Below are 17,627 nucleotides of genomic sequence, written 5' to 3' on the forward strand. Positions count from 1 at the left end.
TGTTTAGTCTCTAGAGAAGTCCACAGCTTGCAATTGACCTGCTTCCTGTGTAGAGTCGTAACTTGGAGTCGGGTGGTGGGGACAGGGCTTGGTCTCCTTGCACATGTGGTAGGAAAGATATTTAAGAACCAGCCAGAGCATCTGCAATTTGCTGTTCCCACATGGGCCTGTGTTTGAATGGGCAGATGAGCTCGAAACGTGACATTTATTTACTGATTTATAACGGGTGTCCATCATCTCAGCACCTGGGTACCTGTGTTTATTTTTAAAAATTATTAAATAACTGTAGGCCAAGAGCATACACGGGCCCAAACCAGACCCAACCCCTTTGCCCCCCACCTCAGATTTTATGGGCATTTGTATCTGTAACCCCAGCTCTGACATCTCACCTGGCCCCCATCTACACAGAAATTGCCTAATCAACCCCCCAGACCTGAACACCTCCAAATCTTTGGGGAAGTTCAGCTCCTGACTGGAACTAGCGGCTAGTCACAAATACAGGAGAATCCTGAACTGGTCTCGAGGTCAATTGAAAGCTCGATCGGCTGGAGCTGCCTTGTATAAAGTGCTCTGTAAGTCAGCAAGCTTGGGCTCTGTCTGACTGATGTGGAGCAGATGATAGACTTCTGCAGAGGGGGGTTCAAGGTTGTTCAGCACTGGGCTCACTCAGCTCCCACCAAAACCGATGGTGAAACTCCGACGGGGAGTACAGGTAGGCCAGCGCAAAGGGCTTTGGAGAATTCCACCCCTGAGCTCCAGAGCATTTGTTCTTGGGAATTAACAGTAAGAGCAACCTAGTGGTGGCAGCCAACCCAACAGACTTCTCGGAGGCAGAGAAAAGCAAAGCCTGGGTCCTGCACAAGCACCACACACGGTGCTTGTTGGGCTCTAACGGTGCAGCTGCCAGGTGCTGTCTGTAAAGCCACACCCATGGCCGACTCCATTGTTGGAGGGACACCCAACAGCATGAGGCATGAGCAGCAGCCAGAGGAACAGACTGTGGCAGGCCAATAGTGAAAGGGAAGAGCTCCAACATGATTAAACAACTAGGAAGTGGGAAGTGGACAGAGAACAGAACGAATACTTAACATATCCAGTGTATGGCTACGGTGTGGTTACCAAACATGCTAGTCAGAGCCAAAAATATTCAGTAGCTTAAGGAGGGAAAACCTCACTTACACAGAAGCTTCAGATCAGGGAGAGGAAATAAATGGCAAAATCAAAATACGAAATCGCATGCGAAAACCTCATGCGAATACCGTCTAGAAGCAGAGCGATCACTATTCAGAGCAAGGGTGTTTTACAAAGACCAAAGAGAGCCACAACCTTTAAACCAAGGGCATAATCAGTTCCATTAAAGCACCAGTTCGCAATGAAACGGCATCAAGGTTATTCCAATAATATTCTTAAAGGGGAAAAAGACTAACTATGGAGTCATCACTGAACAAAACATATTTGTTGAACATAATTCAACAAAAAATTGAAGGAGGAAGACTGGGAAGGGTGGAAACCATCACTGGATTGACTCCTGGAGTAAGGTGCTGTTCAGTGAGCGAGTGTGCCAGAACTGGGACTCAGGCAAGCTTCAGGCAATTCCTATTATTCATTTTATTTGTGAACATTTGTACGAAGACAAATCTGTTTGCATGAATGTTTTTGTGAATAAAATGACTAACGGCTTCATGAAGAGAGATGGTAATTAATTCACTGACTGGATCACAAAAAAAAAATGCTCACTAGAACTTATCCAGCTCTGGCTTTCACCATCGGTGGAAGCAGACCTTGGCTATGTAACTCCAAACTCCATGATGCTGGAGCTCCAGCATCAACCAGGGGGCCTTTGCAAGTGGTTTCCCAGAATAGTCGGAAACTCCACCCCTCTACTCACTACTGTTAATGCTTGCGAGGCTGGAAAAGAGGAGTGCATTAGGTGGTCACTTAGGGCTTGAGCCAACTCCCATTTAAGTCCATGGGAATCTGTTCCATCACTGTTAATGGCAGTTGGATCTGACCCATAAGGCCCAGTCCTGCAAAGTTTTGGATATATCCTTCAAGGTGCTGAGCACCCTCATCTCTCATTGAAGCCAGTGGGAATCAGGGGTGCTCAGTTCCTTGCAGGATCAGCCCCTGGGTCCTGTGGGATCCATTGTACATTTGTACCTAATCACAATTTAATGCGTAACTTTATGCCAACTCTTTTGCTGTGATTCTATTGAGTGCTCTTTGTCAGAGATATGGGTGGCCAGAAGCCTCCTGGCAAGCAGAAGTCAGATGCTTTTATGCAGAAGCGATGCAATCTGGATATAAGCCAGTGGACAGATCTATTTCAGAGACACCCCTTTTGACTTGATAAAGGGAACAAAGTTAATTACATCAGCACAGCAAATCAACTTGCTCTTCCAAAAACAGAATAAAAAGGAACATGGCGGGGCAGAGACTGCAAGGAAATTCAGCTAGCAAATGACATGGATCACCCATGGCAACAGTTCTCCCCACTCAAAGGCCATGTAACAGGACAGCCAATTCTTATTAAAAATCTTATTACCTTCTTCTCCTTCCTGTAATAAAGAGCTATTAGTTCATCACTATTTCAGTCATCAGGCTTAATAACACAAGCTGCTTCTGCTTTTAGTGCAGGGGAAAGGCGGCAGATTGACTTCCCGGCCAAAGATATCAGAGGCAAACATCCTCATCCCGATGTGTACCTTAATCCTGACCCGGAGGGGTCATTCCGAGAGAAGAAAGCGGAGCTCAGATTTCTAGGGTGGGTGCTTTTCAGTGAGACAGCCAGGGTGCCAATTTCACAGAGCCATCAGCTGGTACAAGCCCTGCATCATGGCTGATCAAGAGTAAATTACAGATGATGACATGGATTCTTTGTCCCATCTCCAGAGCTCGCTGCACTCTTCTCCACCCGGCTGTGTCTCTAAACTGAGTGATTAATGCAGAACTTTCTAAAATGTTACATGTGAGAAATTAACAAATGCAACAAAGCCCACAAGTGGAGCTAGTTGTTCTTAGTAACCGTGTGGCTCTCCCATGCTCCAGTGAACTGGGTTCAGGTTTGGATCTGGACCTTTGGGAGCTATTGCAAGCAGAGCCAGCACATCTGTTGAGATTTGCCCACCAGACACAGATGGGTGAACTTTTTCTGCCCAATTTCAAACTGCATTGAGAGACCGACTTGACTTGAATGTTATTAGGCTCATGTTCCACTTAGGAGAGATTATGAAAGGAGGCTGCAGAACAGAATTAAAATCCATTGAAAACAAGGTGAGATAATGGAGCAGGAAACACAAGGGCAGAGCGAAGAACCACCAGGAGTGAAGAAAAGGAGGAGAGAAATATTCTAATCAAATTAACGCAGTGCATTGGCTGTACCTAGGGGACCCACTTGGGCCAGCCTGACTGATGGGGCTCATCTGTCTACCCGTTAAATAGCAATGGGTTCCCTTTAACGAGTGAGACATTTGCCCTTTCTTTGTGAAGTTAGGCCCTGGTCCAGAAACTCAATCAAACACAAACCTAACTCTAAGTGTACGAGTAGCTCCACTGACATCCACGCCTTTACTCACATGTTTCAAGTTCAGCATGAGCTTGGCTCAGTGAGGTACTGCATCCCAGTGGAGAACACATGGGCTAAAAGTCACAGGGGGAAGAAAGCTTGGGGGGGTGAACTCTGGCTAGCTTTGCACACCCAGCAGGGAGCCTGTGACAGCAGGAAATCCCCAGGCACCAGGCAGTTCATCCATCCTGGATATGAAAAGCTGTGGCTGTAGACTTGGGACTCAAGTCTTGCGAAGGTTAGTAGCAGAGACAGAGACACAGCTCCTTGGCTGAGGACCATGTGCCATGCACCTTGCGGCAGTTCCCAGCAAGCCAAAGGGGTGACATGGCAGCTGCAGGGATACCCTTGATGTGCTCAGGGTATCTCTACAGTAGCCCTGGAGGAAGCCGCTAAACCGGGGCGATTGGCCTCTGGCTAACTATGCTGATTGTAGGGCCGGTTTGTGATGGTGTTGCAGCCCAGGACCCAGGCAGAACCCCCAAGGCAACCCACAGTGATTTAGGAAACTGGTTTCCTTGGACCAGAGTCTCTGTATGCAAGCTGGGTTTTTCCAGCATCAACACTTACATAGCCAGTGGTCGCTGCGAAGAGCAGAGCGAGACGCCATCTTCGCTGATTTAAGAAATGATTCCTTGACGGCCAGCTGGCCAGACTATGCCCGCGCCACAGGAATGAGATTTATGGGCAGAGAGCAAATGAGGTCCCTTTCTGGCTATACAGCAGGAGTTCTGGGGCTAGCTGATGACTGAGCAGATACTGGGCCAGACAGGAGCTCCCACTGCCTGGAGGCAGGGACCACACTGGATCGAAGTACATTGTGTCCCAGAACCTCAGCCTTGGATAACCACATGGGGCAGGGCCATCACCACACGCCCTTCTGCACTGCCTGGGGGAGTGCTAAGATTAATGCATGGTGCACTTCGAGAAAGGCATCTTTCCTCACTGCATTGCCCCAACCTTCAGAGACCTGCCCCCAATAAGTTGCTCCACTAAACCATTACAGCAGCAGAGTTGTGGCTTCTGCAGCCACAATGCAGCATTGCGTGTTTGTTACTGTTATTTAGCATTGGCTTCCAGCAGCACTCAGGCTGTGCGAGGTGCTGTACAGACAACCAAGGAGGCCTGGTCGCTGTCCTGAAAAGCGTATGAATATGGAGGTGCAGACAGACAAAGGGATGATGAAAGGGAGCAGCATACCAATAAAGCACTCGAGTGGGCGCCTGAACATATCAGTGTCCTGCAATGACTGGCAACACAATGGTGGGGTTCTTGGTTGGTTAGGTTGTTAGATCATTCCCCTCTATTCGGCACTGGTGAGGCCACACCTGGAGTACTGCGTCCAGTTTTGGGCCCTCACTACAGAAGAGATGTGGACAAATTGGAGAGAGTCCAGTGGAGGGCAACAAAAATGATCAGGGGGCTGGGGCACATGACTTATGAGGAGAGACTGAGGGAACTGGGCTTGTTTAGTCTGCAGAAGAGAAGAGAGAGGGGGGATTTGATAGCAGCCTTCAACTACCTGAAGGGGGTTTCCAAAGAGGATGGAGCTCGACTGTTCTCAGTGGTGGCAGATGACAGAGCAAGTTGGTCTCAATGGTCTCAAGTTGCAGTGGGGGAGGTCTAGGTTGGATATTAGGAAAAACTATTTCACTAGGAGGGTGGTGAAGCACTGGAATGGGTTACCTAGGGAGGTGGTGGAATCTCCTTCCTTAGAGGTTTTTAAGGCGTCTTGACAAAGCCCTGGCTGGGATGATTTAGTTGGTGTTGGTCCTGCTTTGAGCAGGGGGTTGGACTAGATGACCTGCTGAGGTCTCTTCCAACCCTGAGATTCTATGATTCTATGGGCCCGAGTGCCAGGATTACTGGTGGTGCTCTCAGCAGTAATAAGAAGTGGGGGGAAAAGAGGAGGATAGAGGGCTATAGAATAAAGATTGGGATTTCAGTTTTCAACATGCTACGCTTCAGCTTCCATCAAGTCACCACACGAGCGGCAGGATTAGATGAGAAGGCAGAATTATGAAAATTTATGTTCAAATTGACTGGCCATATTAGATTTCAGGCAGGTTGTCAGAGCTCTGTGATGTAAGGAGATTTGGATCCCTGGCTTTGAAAGGTTCCATGGGGCACTGGTCAGAAATTTGTTAAATGAAATGTTTTCTTCAAATCAGAAAATACCAATTCAGCAAAATTGTAACTGGTCGCAGGAGGGGGCTGGGTTTGATTAATTTGTTCAGGAAATATCTTTGAAAATGTTTTGAAATCATCTTAAACTGAATGTTTAGACATTTTCAAAACAAAAAATAGTTTTGTTTGAAATGACTTTATTCTGAAATTTAAGATAACTACAGTAAAAATTTTTTTTTAAAGATCACAATAGAAGCAAAAAATTTCATACATGTCAAAACTAAATGTTTCAATTGACCCAAACCCTATGTGTTTTTTTTTCTGATTTTCACCATCTTCACAATATTCAAGATTGACTTTTTGTCCCAACTTAGGACAGGAACATTTTTCAAAAATCTCAGAATGATCCCAGGATGGGAAAACTGCGTCTAGTTGTGTGTCTGTATCCCTCATGTTGCTTGTCCATTGTCTTCGCCATAAGCACCTTCTTATTGTCATCACAGCCATTGGTTAACGCCTCTGCTTTGGTGGCCTTTTACATACAGATGCTTCAACACTGAGAAAGGAAACCTCTTAAGAAACCATGCAAGGGATCAGTGATTATCTGTTGCTCTAGTGGAGGAGAGTCCTTAACTAAAGGCAAAACAAAACAGTACCGGAAAGAATGGGATACTTCAAAGTGGGCCCTTCACACTGGTTTGCACTTCCATAACTCCTGCCAGCTGAGGATCTCAACACGTTTGAGGCACTGATCTTCCCCAGCTTCTATGGAGGTCGTCCAGCATTACCATCCCTATTTTAGAAACGTAGAAACAAAGGCTCAGAGAGATGAAGTGGCTTTCCCAAGCCACTCAGCAAGGCTGGGTTTAGAGCCATGACCCCCTCACTCCCAGTCCCCTCATCAAACCATTAAATGCCACCTCCCCTCTGGGGGACAGGAACTCATCCAGAGCAGGTCAGTAGTCTTCAGCGCAGATTGTCCCAGTGGGTCAACTTTTCACTAGACCCTGATTTAGCCTGTGTGCCCTTCGCAAGGCATGAAAATAGGTTAGTTAACAGCATAAATTCTAGCTACCCAATTTCTCTGCACAAGTGTCCCTCTGGGCTGGAAGTACAAGACACACAATCCTGCACTGCATTCTTCTCCTCAACGGGCGGCCGTAACAATCATTCACCATTTGGCCAAGAGTCCAATGTCAGAACAGACTTGATGCACCCAGGTAAGAGGGGGTAGGTCTCTGGGCCACCTCCACCCTTTTGTTGGTGGAATTTTATCCTGGATGTTACAAGCCACCCGGAGAACAGCATTCACTGGAAGGTCTTGTGTCATTCTCGTCACACATCCAAAAAGTATAAGATGCCATCTGTGGACAATGGCCCCAGTCGTCTGTAGACCGGAGTGACCATAAACATCTGCATTACAGATGAAGCCATTCCACTTTATGCCCAATATACGACGTTGGCATTTTGTGTGGAAAGCCTCCAGCTTTGCCCAGTGTGAGCGGCATAGAGTCCATGTTTCACAGCTGTACAACAGTGCGGGAGGATACAGCTTGAACAGATCCTGAACTGGGTTGTTGTGCTGAGATGATGTTGATTCCACATTAGTTGTGGATGACCCATGGCAGATGCTGGGATGCCAATCCAACGGAGAACCTCTGGGTGAGAGTTGGAGGAACTGATGAATACAGAACCCAAATAACAAAAGCTGGAGACTGCTTCTACAGTTTCATTATTCAACAACATTGGAGTGAACCTGGTCCTAGATTTTGCAGCTTTGTCTTTTGACCACAAAACGTGGTGGCCGACGGTAGCCAACTCCTCTTCCATTTGCTGGAGTACCTCACAAAACCTGTTGGGGCTCTGTACTCGAACATCATCATCCACCTAGTCAAGGTCTGAGACCGAGAGATCACTAATCTTAACGCCTGTGGACCTGACGGAATGTTGCATTAAGAAATTGCCCAACAAAAGCATGCAGGGGCTAAGACACAGCCTTGCCTGATGCCTGATAGTGATTTAAAAGGTGCCGACATCCGATTCCCAAGACGTACATGGGCAGTGGTTCTGTTCGGCAGCTCACTAATCAGGTTCAGAGAGCACCGCACTCTGAACCGCGCTTTCACCCACCCATAAAGGGGAACACCTCTAATCTGTGAGCCAAGGACCTGGAGGCATCAGAGAAGAATCAGCAGTTTAAAGACTAGCTGGGTATGGATGTTCCCTTCCGACTGCATCCCTCCCTATTGTCACAGTTTAAACTATCCCCAGCGTTCCAGCTGTAGCATGTTCTACACACTTACGTGGCCCTTTTCAGGGAGAGTTAAATATAAGCACAGGAACAAATAAACAGACTGGGGGGATTCAGAGAGGAGATATTTTTTCAGCCTGGGATTAGATGGGAACAGGTGGCATGGCCAGCTGCAAGTTATTTAAATCCTGTTAGCCGGACAGCAGGCTCCTCCCTCTGGGCTTTTCACAGTCCCTTTAGCTGAGGACGACGGGGAAGTGTGGCGATCCCTCTTGGTGACGTTAGCGGCACCGCTGGCAGCGTGGCTGCCCCAGCATACTGCAGTGAGCACACGGCTACCCAGGTGCATGTTGGGCGGCAGGAGCACCACGGTGCCTCCCTGACTCTCAGCATCCGTGTCAGGCTCTGCTACGGCTGCCAACACGCAGGCCAGCTGTGCAGCTTGTCTCTGCAGTGAGGACACCCGTCCAGCCAGGATCTGGCTGGGCCCACCAAGCACGTCCCCCTCAAAGTCTTTGGGCCAAACTCACTGTGAGCATCCGGGGAGTAACCAGGACAGGCCCCACTCACCCCAGCAGTGCACGTGGCCAGTATGCTGCCATTCTCCCCCTCCCACAGAAGCCCAGACCCAGATTCTTATTTTCCTGTGACACCTGGAGTTTGTCCTCCCTTCTCCTTTCCAGGCACTTCTCTTTCCTCACCCAGAGGCAGCATCAGGAAATCTCAGCTTCACAGAATGACGATTCACTTACAAAAACCTAAGTCCCAGAACAAGGTCTGGCAGGTACATTTCTAGACTCTCTTGGAAACTCTAGAACTGGTATCAATGTCCAGACTCATTCAGCTACCCAAAGTTTCTTGGCTTCTGTTCCAGGGCATGAGATTAGAACCGCCACTCCCCTCTCTAATAATGGGGTGCTAAGAGGGCCTGTTTCTTCTCTGCCTGGGGCAGAGGAGGACGCTGGCTCCTCATTCATGCTCTTTAGCCCTCTCTGTGCCTGCTGCAGCAACCGTGGGCTTTGCTCTAAGAGATGATAGACACTGGACACAGCTTTTGGGAAAAAGAAATCTGTTTCTGATCCTAAATCCATAACAGAATGTGTGTAACTAGAGATGGGGTCAGATCACTAATAGGAACCTAGCTTTAACTTACAGTTACAAATGCACTTTAAAACAAAGTATTAGAAAGGGACTTCCCAACTCTGATTTTTTCCTGCAGTGGCACCATAAACTCCTAAAACAAAATAGGATGTGCCAGAAAATGTACCAGGAACTCTGAGGGATGTTTTGAATCCTGCTTTGGCAATAATCAAGTCATCTTTATGCTAGGACTTAATTTTTCCATGGCAAATGCATACATAGTGTTGTAAAGAACTGGCTAGTATGGCTATTGCTGCCCTCTCTGAGATGGAAGCAGAACATGTGTGTGTCACAGCACCTATGTTGCTAACAGCTAATGGAGATTCTCCTTTAGCTCAAAGGGCAGGGAGCTTGTGCTTTCAGAGCAGGACCGCCTGGATTCTTTCCTTGCTGCCATGAAGTCCCACATAGCCATTGCACACAGCACACTGACGACCAGGAAGCCCCAGATGGACACAGGTGTGTTATAATACTCCATACACAGGGCCGGTGCAACCATTTAGGCGACCTAGGCGGTCTCCTAGGGCACTGGCATTTGGGGGGCGCCATTTTCTTCGGCAGTGACCGCGGTGGCTAGATCTTCGGCTGTCCCAGTCGCCACCGGCATTTAGGCGGAGGTTGCTGGGGCAGGGGAGTGCGGCGAGGGCCGCCTGCAGCAAGTAAGTGGGGGCGGCATGCAGGAGAACTCCCCACCCCAGCTCACCCCTGCCCCACCTCCTCCCCGAGCACGCCGTGGCCACTTCACTTCTCCCGCCTCCCAGGCTTGCGGTGCCTAAGCTGATTGGCGCTGCAAGCCTGGGAGGCAGGAGAAGTGAAGCAGCGACGGCGTGCTCGGGGTGCTCGTGCGCGGAGCAGGCGTGAGCTGGGGCGGGGGGGGGGGGAGTTTCTCAGGGTGGAGAGCGGGGAGCTGCTGCAAGGGGGGCACCTCAGGGTGGACGGGGGGGAACTGCCACGGGGGGAGGGGGCATCTCAGGGTGGGGGCGCGGAGGGGGGAGGTGCAAGGTGGAAGTTTTGCCTAGGGTGCGAAACATCCTTGCACCGGCCCTGCCCATACAATGTACAAACCCACCCTCTCTTTTCAAGGGCTCTATTGAGTTCACAGCACACACGCATGAATTATCAAGAAAGCTCAAGGCTAATAAAATGCATCAGGTCAGAAGTACCTAATGGCTTGCTGGCCAAGGAATCACATATAAACACTGGGCATTACTGATTCACAGCTGGGTGCAGAATCTCTCCTACGGTGCACCGAGGGATATGCTCCCCACTCTCCCGTGCTGAAATACGTAAAGGGGTCCTGTGTGGTATTCAGGTGGCAGGCTGGTCTGGGGATCTCGACCAGGGAGCAGAATACCTGGGTTCAAGCCTCCCGCCCCCGGCAGGCAAAGCAAGGTCTCCTGGTGATGGCACTGGCCCAGCATGAGCTCGGGCAAGTCACTTAATCTCTTATGGCCCCAACCACTGCTGGCGGCCCAGGGTGCTACCGTAATACAAGCAACGCGAATACTCTATCAAACAGACTCAACGGCCAGGCGCTCAGTGCTAATTGCTGGTCCCCATGGGCCAGGGTGCTAATTGCAGCTCAGGCTCCACCATCCATTCAGCCTGGCAGGGGCATGGGACCCTCATAGCATCACGGCCAAGCTACCTGGAAGCCTGCTCCTTCCCTCTGCAGCAGCAGCAGCATGTCCTCTTAACCTTGCTTCTCTCTCCTCCTAGGGAGCCTCCCTGCCCCAGGAACCAGCTGATTCCTGACGAGTTCCCCACAACTGGCTAGCCCCAGCCAGGACAGCTGCTGGGGTGATTCCCTGCTTCTGGTCTCTAGTCTGCAGCACCGACCTTGCCTCTGCTTCCATTCTGATGTCCACCTTCCGGACTAAGCACAGGGTCCTTCTATATTCTCTGCCCCAGGCAGTCACATGATTTCCCCAGCCACCTCCTCTTTCCAGGGCATGTGCTCGGCCGGTGAGCGGGTGCCCTTCCCCACCTGGGAACCAAAAGCCCCAGACGACTTCTTAACGGGCGGATGCTCATAGAATCATAGAATCTCAGGGTTGGAAGGGACCTCAGGAGGTATCTAGTCCAACCCCCTGCTCAAAGCAGGACCAAACCCAACTAAATCATCCCAGCCAGGGCTTTGTCAAGCCTGACCTTAAAAACCTCTAAGGAAGGAGATTCCACCACCTCCCTAGGTAACCCTTGCTGTAGCAGTCGCTTTGGGCAGGTCATGTTGCAAGGAGCAGCGCTACAATTGCCACTGGATTTCTTTGCAGAGGTGCCACTAGCACAGCCTCCAAAGGCCTGGAGCCTCCTTCCTCTCTCAGGGCAATGAGGAGGACAGAAGTTTTCTTGCTCGCGAATGTCTGAGCAAAGCATCTCCCTGGCTCCAGAAAGATACCGTGCAAGGATGTATAGTTGAGCACATTTTGTTTGTACACATGTAAGCAAATGAGGAGCAGCCCTTGGGTCCTGAGCAATGGATTCTCCATCACTGGCCATTTGAAATCAAGACTGGATTTTTTTCCTAAAAGATCTGCTCAGGAATTATGTTGGGGCAGGTCTCTGGCCTGTGTTACACAGGAGGTCCGATTAGACAATCACAGCGGTCTCATCTGGCCTTGGAATCTAGGAACGCACAGGGGTGAGCTGCAGACGGTTCGCAACGGTTCACGCGAACCGTTTGCTAAAATTAGACGCCGGACAGAGAACCGGATGCTAAAGTTCTCTGTCCGGCGTCTAATTTTAGCAAACGGTTCGTGCCAACCGTTGCGAATTCTGCCTCCACCTCCTGCCATGAAGCTCCTCCTTGCTTCTCCTCCCCCACGGCTTCCCGCGAATCAGCTGTTCGCGCGGGAAGCCTGGGAGGGCTGAGAAGCAAGCAGGCTTCCCCGGCCCAGGAAGACGACGCTGAAGTAGGAAACTAGGGGGGGGGGAGGGGCGTGTGCCCCGGCCGGTCCCTGGCCGCGGCCCGTCCCCGCCTCCCCGGCCGCGACCCTGCCCGGCCACCCGGCCCCCCCCCCATCCCCGGGTCCCCACCCGACCCTCCCTGGCCGCGTCCCCCCCCCTCCGCGTCCCCAGCCCCGTGTCCCCGACTCCCCCCAAACCCCTCCCCGGCCGCCCGGCTCTGGCCGCACCCTCCCCGGGTCCCCGCCCAACCCTCCCTGGCCGCGCCCCCCCCCCCGCGTTCCCGGCCGCGACCCTGCCTGGCCCCCCCGTTCCCGGGTCCCCGCCCGACCCTCACCGGCTGTGGCACGGCCCCGCGTCCCCCCCCCCATCCCTGGCCGCGACCCTCCCCGGCCCCGCGTCCCCGACTCCCCCCGAACCCCTCCCCGGCCGCCCGGCTCCGGCCGCACCCTCCCCGGGTCCCTGCCCGACCCGCCCTGGCCGCGCCCCCCCCCCGCGTTCCCGGCCCCGCGTTCCCGGCCGCGACCCGGCCCGCCCCCCCCCCCGGGTCCCCGCCCGACCCTCACCGGCTGCAGCACGGCCCCGCGTCCCCGACTCCCCCCGAATCCCTCCCCGGCCGCCCAGCTCCGGCCGCAACCCCCCCCGGCCCTGCTGTGCCCCCACCTACCGGGATGCTCGGCTCTGGACACGGCCCCCCACCTCCAGCCCGGCCTGGCCCCGTGGCTCCAGCCGCCCCTGCTGTTTTGCCAGGGGGCCGGGCTCCGGCTGCCCGGCTCCAGCTCTGGCCGCAGCCCTCCCCGGCTCCACCCGGCCAGCCACCTGGCTCCGGCCGCTGGGCTCCCGCCGCATCCTCCGGCCGCGCGACTCCTGTCCTGGCCCAGCCACGTCCAGGCAGCGCGGTAAGGGGGCAGGGAGGGGGTGTTGGAGAGAGGGTAGGGGAGTTTGGGGGTGGGGGGGTCAGAGGGCAGGGAACAGGGGGATTGAATGGGGGCAAGGGTCCCGGGGAGCAGTCAGGAAAGAGCAGGGTTGGATGAGGTGGTGGGGGCACTCAGGGACAGAGAGAAGGGGTAGTTGTATGGGGTAGGGGTTCTGGGGGGCCATTGAGAATGAGAGGAGGGGTTGGGTGGCGGCAAGGGGCAGTCAGGGGACAGGGAAGGGGGGGATGGGTCAGGGGTCTCGGAGTGTGTGTGTCAAGGAACATGAGGGGTTGGATGGGGCACGACCCCCCCCCAGGGGGGGGGGGGGAAGGAGGGAACCCGTTAAAATTTTGGAGGGAGGAGGGAACCGGTTGTTAAAAATTTGGCAGCTCATCACTGGGAACGCATCGCCACTACCTCTTCGCCTGGGGTGCTTGAGGTCATGCCTTTGCTCTGGGAAGACATGAGCTGCCGGGGAAATCGACTCCTTTGTTTTCCCATGTAAATACAAATGATCTCGTTCCAGCCAGCCCTGAGAACGGAGGCCGCACCCCTTGGCAAATGAACCAAGACTACAGTAACAGCATTTGCTGGAAATGTTTCTAGTTTCGTTCCCCACAATTCTCCTGCGTGCCTGGAAAGGGCAGCGTCTGCTCAGCAAAGGGGGGCACTGGAAGCCTGGCCCAGGGTTTGGCTTAGGAGACCTGCTGGGGATGATGGGACTTCAGGGTGTGAGAGGAGGGAAGAGGAGAAAGTATCCAAGCCTCCCTGGGATCTGACTCATTCCAAAGCAGGGACACGTCACCCTCCATTCTCATGTCGCAGCCCTGCACACACAGGAAACCCTAAAAATATGACATCAGCACACCTACAGGATATGGCTGGTCCCACGGGAGGCCCCTATCCGTTTTCTCCCTGCACCTGGAACGAGCTCCCTGTTCTCATACAACATTCGTCCTCGCTCTCCCTGCTCCCTTCCATTGTCAGGTCTTTGAGGCCAGGACTATGCATTATGATAAGAGTCAGCAGTGTGCCCTCGTTGCCAAGAAGGCCAACGGCATATTGGGCTGCATTAGTAAGAGCATTGCCAGCAGATCGAGGGAAGTGATTATTTCCCTCTGTTCGACACTGGTGAGGCCACACCTGAAGTATTGTGTCCAGTTTTGGGCCCCCCACTACAGAAGGGATGTGGACAAATTGGAGAGAGTCCTGTGGACGGCAGTGGAAATGATCAGGGGGCTGGGCACATGACTTACGAGGAGAGGAAGAGGGAACTGGGGTTATTTAGTCTGCAGAAGAGAAGAGTGAGGGGGGATTTGATAGCAGCCTTCAACTACCTGAAGGGGGGTTCAAAGAGGATGGAGCTCGGCTGTTCTCAGTGGTGGCAGATGACAGAACAAGCAGCAATGGTCTCAAGTTGCAGTGGGGGAGGTCTAGGTTGGATATTAGGAAACACTATTTCACTAGGAGGGTGGAGAAGCACTGGAATGGGTTCCCTAGGGAGGTAGTGGAATCTCCATCCTTAGAGGTTTTTAAGGCCTGGCTTGACAAAACCCTGGCTGGGATGATTTAGTTGGGAATTGGTCCTGCTTTGAGCAGGGGGTTGGATTAGATGACCTCCTGAGGTCCCTTCCAACCCTCATATTCTATGATTACTCTTTAGTAGTGAAGGGCCGTGTAAATGTGCCATGCTTCGTTAGTGATTTTTAACTAATTAATATCCTTAACTGGCTCCTGCATATGTGCACCTCTGCCCTCCAGTGGATGGAATAAGACACGCTCAGCTGGCTGGCTCTGTCCCTGGTGCCTGTCCCCATCCTAGGGGGCGGAGCGCGTGCAGTATGGGGACTACCATGGCATCCAGTATTTATACTCCTGGTGTATGTCTTACAACGGGGTCGGCCTAGGATCCTCGGGATGGCACTGATGTATTTAAATGTGTACTCAGACTACCCACTTCTCATCCCAGGCATCCTGGAAGCCAGAGTGGGAATCTGCAGTTACATTGGAGATGAATATGACCAAATGGGGCAGAGGCCTGGGTATGGCAAAAAAACCAACAAAGCGTGTAAGCCAGGGGACAGTACACAGAGATTAATTAAAGTTCCCTTTGCCCTGATCCTGAGGCCATTCCCACTTGCCCCGCCAAAGGGCATGAGGGCTACTACAATCTGTAGCCATTATAGGCCAAGATAAAGGACTGAAAATGCAGCCCAGGCAAGGCAGAGAGCTGCCCCCAAACACTCTCCCTTTCTCTAGCCTTTGGGTCTGAATTTCAGAGGCACCGAGCACTCACAGCTCTAGTTGAGGTCAAGGCGTCTGACAATCGGGGCTAAAACGTTTCACTCTGGAACCCAAAAAGCTAAGACAGCCCCGTCAGTGGACACTTTTGAAAATATGGGTCTAAGGGAGCCGGTCCCAGCCCATGCAGAGCATCATTGCCAGAGATGAGATTAGAACTTGTGTATCTTCTTCACCCAGCACTTCCTCTAACCACTAAACCAAGAGACCTCCCTACCAGAGCTCACTGCCTCTGCAATAAGGCTCCTCATACTGGGCTGGATTCCCCTCCCCCCTCCCATGTACATTTGATTGGCAGCACATTTCTGTTGCTACACACATGCTTTTTTGCTAGAAATCAAAAAAGTTCAATACAAAGATCCCCCAAGTCCCCCATTGACCCACAATAATTGAAATTTCACATGCAAAAAAAGCCAAGAAATCCCAAACTGTGGTTCCTGTAGCATCCGTAGTGCTGCCACATTGCACATCTAGCTATTAGAGGCATTAATGTTATTGCCATAAACAGGAATTCTAAACATTATGGATGCACAAGTGGGAGACAGTCCATGATTTCCACATTATCCTGGCCTCTCAACCCCCCTCCTGATTAAATTACTGAGAGGGATGATCAGCAAGATAATCAGATGCTGTGTTTAAGCTGGATAAATCAGTATTAATGGGCCTTGCGACACAGGATTTGATGGGTACCAAGTCCATGCACTCCAGAGAATTACCTCTAGCATCCAGTACTTCAGGGAGTCAGACCCCAAAAAGTTTGGAGCCAGGGCTAGATTGAGGGAAACATTCTGAGATGTGGGACCTAAAGTTAGGCTCCCGAATCCCGAGCTAGGAACCTCTTCAAACGTGGCCTAGTTCTTGGAGGTGGAGAGCACCCGCAGAGCTCAGTCTATCTGATGATTTGTGGGCACTCAGCACCTCTGACAATCCAACAATGTAGCTGGGTGCCTAAATACAGATTTAGGTGCCCTCCCGTTGAGCTCTGGCTACAGTCTAGGAAGGATTAGCCTCCCAACGTTTGTGCTGGCGTGGGGACGGGACACATCCTGATGGAAAACACCTGCCCCTGGGTAATGGGGTCTGGAGCGAAGGATCCCCAGTCCAGTGTGTTTGCACTAGAACAGCCTCCGCCCTGCTAGGGTTCCAACAGGGAGTGGGTGAGTTCCCTGACCGGCTGAGTGCATCCTGTTGAAATGAACGCCCCACATTTATATTGGCACCAAGTGCTGCCTTGTGCTAATTAGAAGGTAGCTCAGGGAAGCTTTTACAATTCTTTTGTCAGGGAAGGAGGCTGACGGCTAAAACTCCGCACGATGCGATGCAGACGGAAGAGCATATCGGGGAACCTGCTATGTCACTGCAGTTACACAATGAAGGGAGATGCACCAACGGGGCTTGTTAGAGAATAAACTTACCTGGATGGGACATGAAGGCAGAAAATTCACCTACCTTCCCCAGAAGACTCCTTTGTTCACAGACAGCGTGACAGAGGCCTACAAAGCCTCTCTTGAAGCCCTGCGTGGTGACCTCTTGTTCTGCTTAGAAAAAGTCACTGACAAGCACTTTTATCAGCACCTTCCCTCCCCGCAGCCGCCTCCTTCGAAAAGGCTTGATGTCTGTTTGAGCAGAGGGAGGTCGGGTCCCTGAGAAAAGCCAGGGATTGTGATCTCTTTTGAAGAACTTCAAATACCTCCAGGTGTCCCTGAAAACAATCTCTCAATAGCTACAGCTCAGAGCTTTCCACGCAACGTGCAGAGAAAGGGCTGCAGGGGTTCGAGCTCTGCGAATCAGGGTTCAGACTCACTGCCTGGCGAGATGATATTTTTGTCCCATAGCTTTGCAATGTCTCCAGCTTCTTGCTCAAACACCAGGGACAATGGGGGAAAAAGAGGACTAGGAAAAGAAGTCTTGAGCACAGAACAGATGAAAATATGTTGCTCTACCCATCCATTGTCAAACTGTGCCTGCAGCACAGGGATGCAAATCAGAACTGTGCCGAGAGAAAGCTCTTTTCACCCTTGCGATACTATCCTTTGAAACACAGGATGTGCCTCACTAGCTTGGACCATCTAGTCTAGTATCTGCCACCACCAGTAAGTAACCAACACTGGATGCTTCAGAAGTAACCAAACCCCACCCACCCTGCTTCATTTAATGCAAAGTGCAGGACTGTTGAGGAAAGTGATTCTAGAATAACCAAAGCATGATGATGTCACATTTAGCCAACTACTGTGGGAAATCAACAGCCTCCACCCGATGAATCTCAGCACTGGGAGTGAGAGAGCAGAAACACTCCCCGCAACTCAGGTGACCAGTCGGACAACACAAACCCTGTTTGTAACTCATCCCTGAAGCAAATCAGCCCTGAGTGACCCTGACAATTACTTGTAGAAACTATTCAGCAAATACTTACTAATAACGA

At 51.7% G+C, this 17,627-nt stretch overlaps 1 protein-coding gene across 1 annotated transcript in view; it reads right to left on the reverse strand.

Annotated features, from left to right (window-relative positions):
* The window catches only part of FGF12 (fibroblast growth factor 12), a 308,035-nt gene extending 290,673 nt beyond the window's left edge, over window positions 1-17,362 (reverse strand). The window contains exon 1 of the mRNA XM_045030778.1: window positions 16,655-17,362. The gene's annotated coding sequence lies outside the window, so the exon portion shown is untranslated. The remainder of the gene's footprint in view (window positions 1-16,654) is intronic.
* Window positions 17,363-17,627: the final 265 nt, after the last annotated feature.

This window comes from Mauremys mutica, chromosome 9, assembly GCF_020497125.1.
Source record: "Mauremys mutica isolate MM-2020 ecotype Southern chromosome 9, ASM2049712v1, whole genome shotgun sequence".
Classification (NCBI taxonomy): Eukaryota; Metazoa; Chordata; order Testudines; family Geoemydidae; genus Mauremys; species Mauremys mutica.